Source organism: Oryctolagus cuniculus, chromosome 2 (assembly GCF_051225735.1).
Source record: "Oryctolagus cuniculus isolate XC-2025 breed Fujian yellow rabbit chromosome 2, ASM5122573v1, whole genome shotgun sequence".
Lineage (NCBI taxonomy): Eukaryota > Metazoa > Chordata > Mammalia > Lagomorpha > Leporidae > Oryctolagus > Oryctolagus cuniculus.
In genome coordinates this window covers 170,210,925-170,217,507 of record NC_142868.1, presented here as the reverse complement: position 1 = coordinate 170,217,507, position 6,583 = coordinate 170,210,925, and the positions used below count along the sequence as shown (strand labels likewise).

Here is a 6,583-nt window from a genome sequence, read left to right as displayed (position 1 = left end):
TTCGACAAAACTCCATCTTTCAAGACAGGGAACACTGGATAAGGGATAGTGATCTTTGAGAGATGGATAACAAGCAAAATGAAGTCACACCCGTGTCCCAGCTGTCAGCCCGGGGAGGGGGACCTAGGAAAAACTCCACGGAGGCCCTGAATTGAGACTCTGGGGAGACTCGAGGCCATGGAGCCAAGTGCTGGAGAGGAGAAAGCTCCACCAAGGGAGAACAAGGGAGACGGGAGGGCCTTCCCAGCCCGGAGAGTAGGAGTTATCTGTCAGCGCCTATGGATGAAGCGGCTCCTGCAAGGCAGCTGGGGCAGAGCGGCTGACAGGACAGGAGCAGCTGTGCTCACACCCACCAGGCCGGGAGCAGCGCCTGTTTCTGCCAGCCAGACTGCACAACTTGTTGCTTCACAGGGCACTCGAGAGATTATTCAGAAGCGTCTTGCCTCAGCAGTGAGGCACGGTTATCGCTAGACTACCTGTTATCCTGCCTCCACCCAACACATCGGGAAAGCAAGATTGCAAAGGATCTAATGGCTTTCAAATAACTCAGCTGTGTCCCAGAACAAAGCCCAACAGCATTTACAGGAATTCAGAACTATCCAGCACCAGATAAACTCACAATGCCTGACAGCCAGTCAAAGCTGACCAATCAATCACGCAAAGAAAGAACAAAATACAAGGCAGGAGACATAGACCCCTTAACGTGAGAGTCTTGAAGAATTCGAGGACATGCTTCATTTAATGTTTTTTATTAATTATTTATTTTCACTTTATTAGAAGGAAGAGACAAAGGGTACGAGACAACAGAGAGACAGAGAGAGAGAGAGAGAGATCTTGCATCTATTGATCTACTCTTCAAATGCCTGGAACAGCCAGGACTGGACCAGGCTGAAACCAGGAGCCCAGAACACAGTCTGGGTCTCCCACATGGATGGCAGAGAACCGGATGTGGGAGCCATCATCTGCTGCCTCCCAGGGTGTGCCTTAGCAGGAAATCAATCAGAAGCAGAGAAACCAGGCCTCAAATCCAAGCACTCCAATATGGGCCGTGGGTGTCCCAATTGTCATTTTAACCACTGTGCCAAACACCTGTCCCTGAGGGCACATTTTAAAACCAGCACAGCCCTGTCTGTGACAACCCGGTTAGGGAAGGAAGAACTTAACATGACATGGGATTCATCCGATTATGTACTTAAAGCCCAATTACTTATCTTTTGGTTTTGTTGTTTTTTTTTTTTGTTGTTGTTGTTGTTTTTGACAGGCAGAGTGGATAGTGAGAGAGAGAGAGAGAGAGAAAGGTCTTCCTTTTGCTGTTGGTTCACCCTCCAATGGCCGCCACGGCTGGCGCGCTGCAGCCTATGCACCACACTGATCCGAAGGCAGGAGCCAGGTGCTTCTCTTGGTCTCCCATGGGGTGCAGGGCCCAAGCACTTGGGCCATCCTCCACTGCCCTCCCGGGCCACAGCAGAGAGCTGGCCTGGAAGAGGGGCAACCGGAACAGAATCCGGTGCCCCAACCGGGACTAGAACCTGGTGTGCCGGCACTGCTAGGTGGAGGATTAGCCTCTTGAGCCGTGGCACCGGCCTGTTCTAAACTTTGTTATTCTATTTGCGTGGGGGTGGGAAGAGAGGAAGAGGAAGGGGTTGTTCCTGTGGGAGACTGTGGAGGTAGCTGCACATCCCACTGACCCAACCTTCTACCCTGATAAGGTGAAATCTTCATTTCCTTGTTACGTTTGTTTTTATTTTATTTTGTTTTGCTCAGCAGTAGTAAGGCTACAGTATGTTAGGGCCCTTTCCCAATGACCTTTGTAGACCTATGGAAGCCACAATGATTCTAAATAGCATGCTAGGCTTGAAGATTTAAAGAGTCCAATCAAGGCCCCTTTACTCAGGAGCGTCTCATGCTTCTCCCCATTCACAGCAGGCTCCAAACTGTTTTTTGAGTGCAGTTGGGGTCTTGGTGTTATTTGGGTGTGGTGAGGCCAATAGAGCAGTAGATGGTTGCCGCTGACGATTTCATTTGTTACTTAGCGTTCCCAAGACACAGGTGCACCACACCACTTAGGGCCACACGGGGAAGCACCAGGGGCTGGAGGGAGGCAGAGGGGACAAGGGAAGAGCATGGCACTGACAGAAGCCTCTACTGTGGTTTCTGTAAGCAGGAGCAAAGCAAGAGAAGCTTAGGGCTGGAGAGTCTGAGCGGTTACTATGTGTTCTGGGTTACAGGGGAGGTCCTTGTCTGGATCCTGGCCTTGGATGGTTACAGCAGAGGACTGTGGCCTTTTTTTTTTTTTTTTTAAGATTTATTTTATTTATTTGAAAGGCAGAGTTACTGAAAGAGCAAGTGAGCAAGTGAGAGAATTTTCATCGGCTGATTCACTCCACAAATGGCCACAATGGCTAGGGCTGGGCCAGACTGACACCAGGAGCCCAGAACTCCATCCGGGTCTCCAATATGGGTGGCAGGGCCCCACGCACTTGGGCTTCTTTCCACTGCTTTCCCAGGTGCATTAGCTGGGAGCTGGATCGGAAGTGGAGCTGGGGATGGAGCCCAGGATCCCAGGGGAGGCTGTCTTTGCAGGTGGGAACAACCCAGACGCCAGGACTGTTGCCTTCCGGAGTGGAAGAGCTAGACAGAGGTATGTGGTGCTGTGGGCTCAGGATCGGTGGCATCTGAGAGGGGCTGGCGGTCACCCAGACACATGCTGGCAAAGCCAGAGCAGCCCTGCTCCTACCTGTTACCAGCATTCAGTTTCTGCCCTCAGGCAGGAGCAGCCAGGAGCCTTGGGATGGATCCCTGAAGACTTTTATCTTCTGTTCAGGAATTTATTTGAGTGCTTATTGCTTTGATGATAATCTTTTTAAAAAATCAAATCTCTATGTGTTCATCTGAATGAGCACATGATCATAAAATACTGCTGCCCTTGCAATGTTATTTTCTGTTCCTATTGGATCCAGGGCACATCGTTTGAATAAAGATTTTGCAGGGAAAAAAAAATGGGGGTGGGAGAATTGAACTTGCGCATAGGAAAGGACCAGCAAGTGCTGGGCTCTGAGTAGTACATTCGCACAGGGAGTGAGCAGGTATGTTACACACTGTCTCTGTTCAGGTCAGCTTGCGGTAAGTGGGGGAGGAAGTGCTCCACCGAAAATGGTCTGTTTCTTATTCACACTGTAGTAAGTTGTATTAGCTTCCCATGAATGCAGGTTCCAAAAATTCCACAAAGGTAGCCTCATCTTTGTGGATATAAGGCGGCTTTATTTGGTTATCTAGTGGAAGGAAGATCGTCAAAATGGGCATTTGCAGTTGGCTCACTGACAGAATTTTTTATTATTGCTAAATTTGAGGTCTATTTATGCTGAACTGGAAAGCAAAGCTTTGGAATTTTTATTTTTTTATTTAAATTTTTTAAAGGATTTATTGATTTATTTGAAAGGTAGAGTTACAGAGAGAGAGGGAGAGGCAGACAGTGAGAGAGAAAGGTCTTCCATCTGCTGGTTGATTCCCCAAATGGCTGCAATGGCTGGGGCTGGGCCAGGCTGAAGCCAGGATCCTGGAATTCCATCTGGGTCTCCCATATGGGTGGCAGGGGCCCAAGCACTTAGGCCGTCCTCCACTGCTTTCCCAGGTACATTAACAGGGAGCTAATCAGAAGTGCAGCAGCCAGGACTCGAACTGGCACCTGCATGGGATGCCAGCCTCACAAGTGCTGGCTTAACCCACTGTGCCACAACCTCAGCCCCTACTTTCTCGTCTTAAACTCATTGTCAGTCACAGTAAATTGCTATTGTTAGCAAGGCAGTGTGCTTTTATAATTTTGTTTGTGTTAACTTGGAGGTGGTTGGTTTGTAAGAATAGGGATAAGGACTGTTTTTAAACCTAGATTTATGTTTTTATTTATTTTGTAATAGTACCATAAATTGTGACATTGAGAATCCATGATAATGCTCTATAAAAGGTTTGTTTGTTCCTTAAGTTTGAGAAATACTTGATTGGTGAAATGAAGCATTAGCTGGTTTTCCGCTATTGTTTAGCAACATAGATTGCTTCAACACAAACCAGACTAACCTCAGGCTTCTTTAATGTGTGACTAAATACCCTTTCATATCCAAACTACCAAAGCCTGGGCCTCTTTCTCTCAAATGAGAGTGATGCCCTTCCTCCTATGGGGCACGCCTGGAGGCACGCTGATGTGTCCCTGTCCTTGCCCCCAGGCCTCCCTCTCAGACCACTGGTCACTCAATGTGGCTCCTAACTCGAGCCTGGCCACGTTCTGCAAATGTCCAAAGCACAGCTAGAACCAGCCCTGCAGCGGAACTGGAAGCAGAGAGGTAGCGCAAGAAACTGGGAGTCACCCAGTTAATGCCAGAAAGCACAGCAGTCAGGCCTCCAGCGGTTCCTGACCCCTGACCTTCCCTTGCCCACCCTCCTTCCCTGCCTTGGCTCCAGCGTCTTGGCCTCACTGCACGTCTCCTGGCCTGTCCCCATCTCACAGTCCTGACCTCCTGCTCCCACAGAACGATCCGCAGCAGGGGCATCCATTTCCTTAAGGGGGACCTCCCACTCCTACCCAGACGGCAAGCTGTGCCCTCCAAACACTGGGTCACCCAGATTTAAATAACATTTTGTGTGCTGTCCCAACCACATAGCTCCCATCCATATTGAGGGGGAAAAAACGTCTCTAATTCCGTAAGGATGCAGTCATCCTAAAAACGCATTCCATTTATATTACAAAATAGAACTTAATAAGAGAGGCTGTAGCATTTACATCCGGGTTTTTGATAACTTCACTATTTTCCAAGAAAAACAAGAGCACATGTTTCATATTTGTGCAACCAAAGAGACCTTTCTGGTCATTCCTTCCAAATATAGAGATTCTATTTCAAACATGGATTGACATCACATCTACAATGGCCAAAACAATGGAATAATAATAGTGAAAATGGAAGTCTCCGTTCTTTTGGATATTGCAGTAAATAAGGAAATGTTTTGTAAAAATGGATGAAAGCCTAAAATCAGGTCCTGAGAATCTATTTGTATTTTATGAGAAGCAACATAACATAGCAGGGGAACCGTGACCTCTAAAGCCAGGGAGGCACGAGTTTGGGATCCTGGATCTTCTACAGCTGGGCAATTGACCTGCACTTTCTTTGTCTCCCTATCCTTGTACGTAACGTGGGGTTGACAGTCCCTTCTTCATAGGGTTGTTAGGAGGATTTAAATGTAAAAGTGCTTAGAATATTGTCCAGCACATAAGAAGTACTCAGTATGTGTGAACTGTGATGGTGCTGGTAGGAGTGGCTTGCGGCTGTGTGTATCCTTCAGGAAGTATGAAAGTCAGATGGGGTCACAATTTGTCTTCTCTCCATCATCGGTAATGCACACTGACAAGCAGACACTATCTCTCTCCTCTTCCTCTTCGACTTTCTTCCATCCCAAATGTGGCCAACACTCTTTGAAGCACCACCAGGGACTCAGAAGACGCTGCCATTGAGCCAGTCAATGCTTCCTGACCCTTCACTATCCTCTGCAGCAGCTTTCCTGGTCACCAGGAGCCCCAGGGGCACAGCCACAGCTGTTTATGGTGCTGTGTGTAGGAATTAGCAGGGCGGAGCAGCCCAGGCTCCAGGTGAGCGGAGTGCCCAGGCAGGGGAACTGCAGGGGGCAGCAGGTGAAATGGGCTGAGAGGTGAGGGGGATAGAGAGGACAGGCCCTCGGTCACAAGGTGAGCAGCTACAGAGCTTCCCCTGAGCCCTCAGACACAAAGTCCTCCTGCTTCTGGCCCCTGAAGTGCCAGCCTCTGCGAGGTGGGCTTCTTACTTCTGGATGCTGACTTCAAGCTCAGGTAGAAGTACTGAGACACAGTGTGAAATTCCCATTTTCACATGAACAAGGCTTCTGATCGCCTTGCTCAGCTCTGCGGATGCTCCTAGTTGGAGAGAAGACAAGATTTCTGCACCTTGGTGTCAGCCCTTTCTGCGTCCATTGTCCTGCTTTACCTCCGGGGCATTTCTTGGCTGTCAAGACCCAGAAACAGGAAGTGGGACTCCCAATCAGAGACTCTCCTTAAACCTCCATTACGTCATAGACCAACAGACAAACAAGGTATTCATGACAGGGTCATTGACATTGCTAAGTCATTCAGTCAACATTTCACCAAGGATGTGACTAGTGCTGAGTGTCAAAGGGGTCCCCAAAACAGCAACCTTAAATAATCCCAAAGCTAGTCACCGTTTTCATGCATAATGAGAAAACAAAATATTATGGCCAAAAATAAGTTAGAATTTCAAAGTAAAAGATGCTGTCTGGGCATTTCTGAGTGCCTACAATGTACCCTTCATATTAAAGAAGTAGAAATTCAATATAAATGGTAGCTCTATGACAACAGAGCAAATGGACATATCTTGAGACTTAGTGGCCAGAGCTTATTATATTTAATTTTTTATGCTGGTTTCAGTATCTTTATTAAAAATATTTATTTATTTATTTGAAAGACAGAAATACAGATAGAAGGGGAGAGAGAGAGGGAGAGGGGAGAGGGGAGAGGAGGGGAGAAGGGAGAGGAGGGGAGAGGGGAGAA

General features: G+C 47.9%; 1 long non-coding RNA gene across 4 annotated transcripts in view; it reads right to left on the bottom strand.

The window, feature by feature from the left end:
• Window positions 1-1,627: 1,627 nt before the first annotated feature.
• LOC138848641 (uncharacterized) overlaps window positions 1,628-6,583 on the bottom strand; it is a 94,372-nt gene continuing 89,416 nt past the window's right edge. For 2 of the 4 annotated variants that reach the window (XR_016230443.1, XR_016230441.1), the window contains one exon: window positions 1,628-5,932. This is a non-coding gene — a long non-coding RNA (uncharacterized LOC138848641). Of the gene's footprint in view, window positions 6,021-6,583 lie in introns of all 4 variants that reach the window. The other 2 variants (XR_016230442.1, XR_016230440.1) reach the window with 1 other exon arrangement.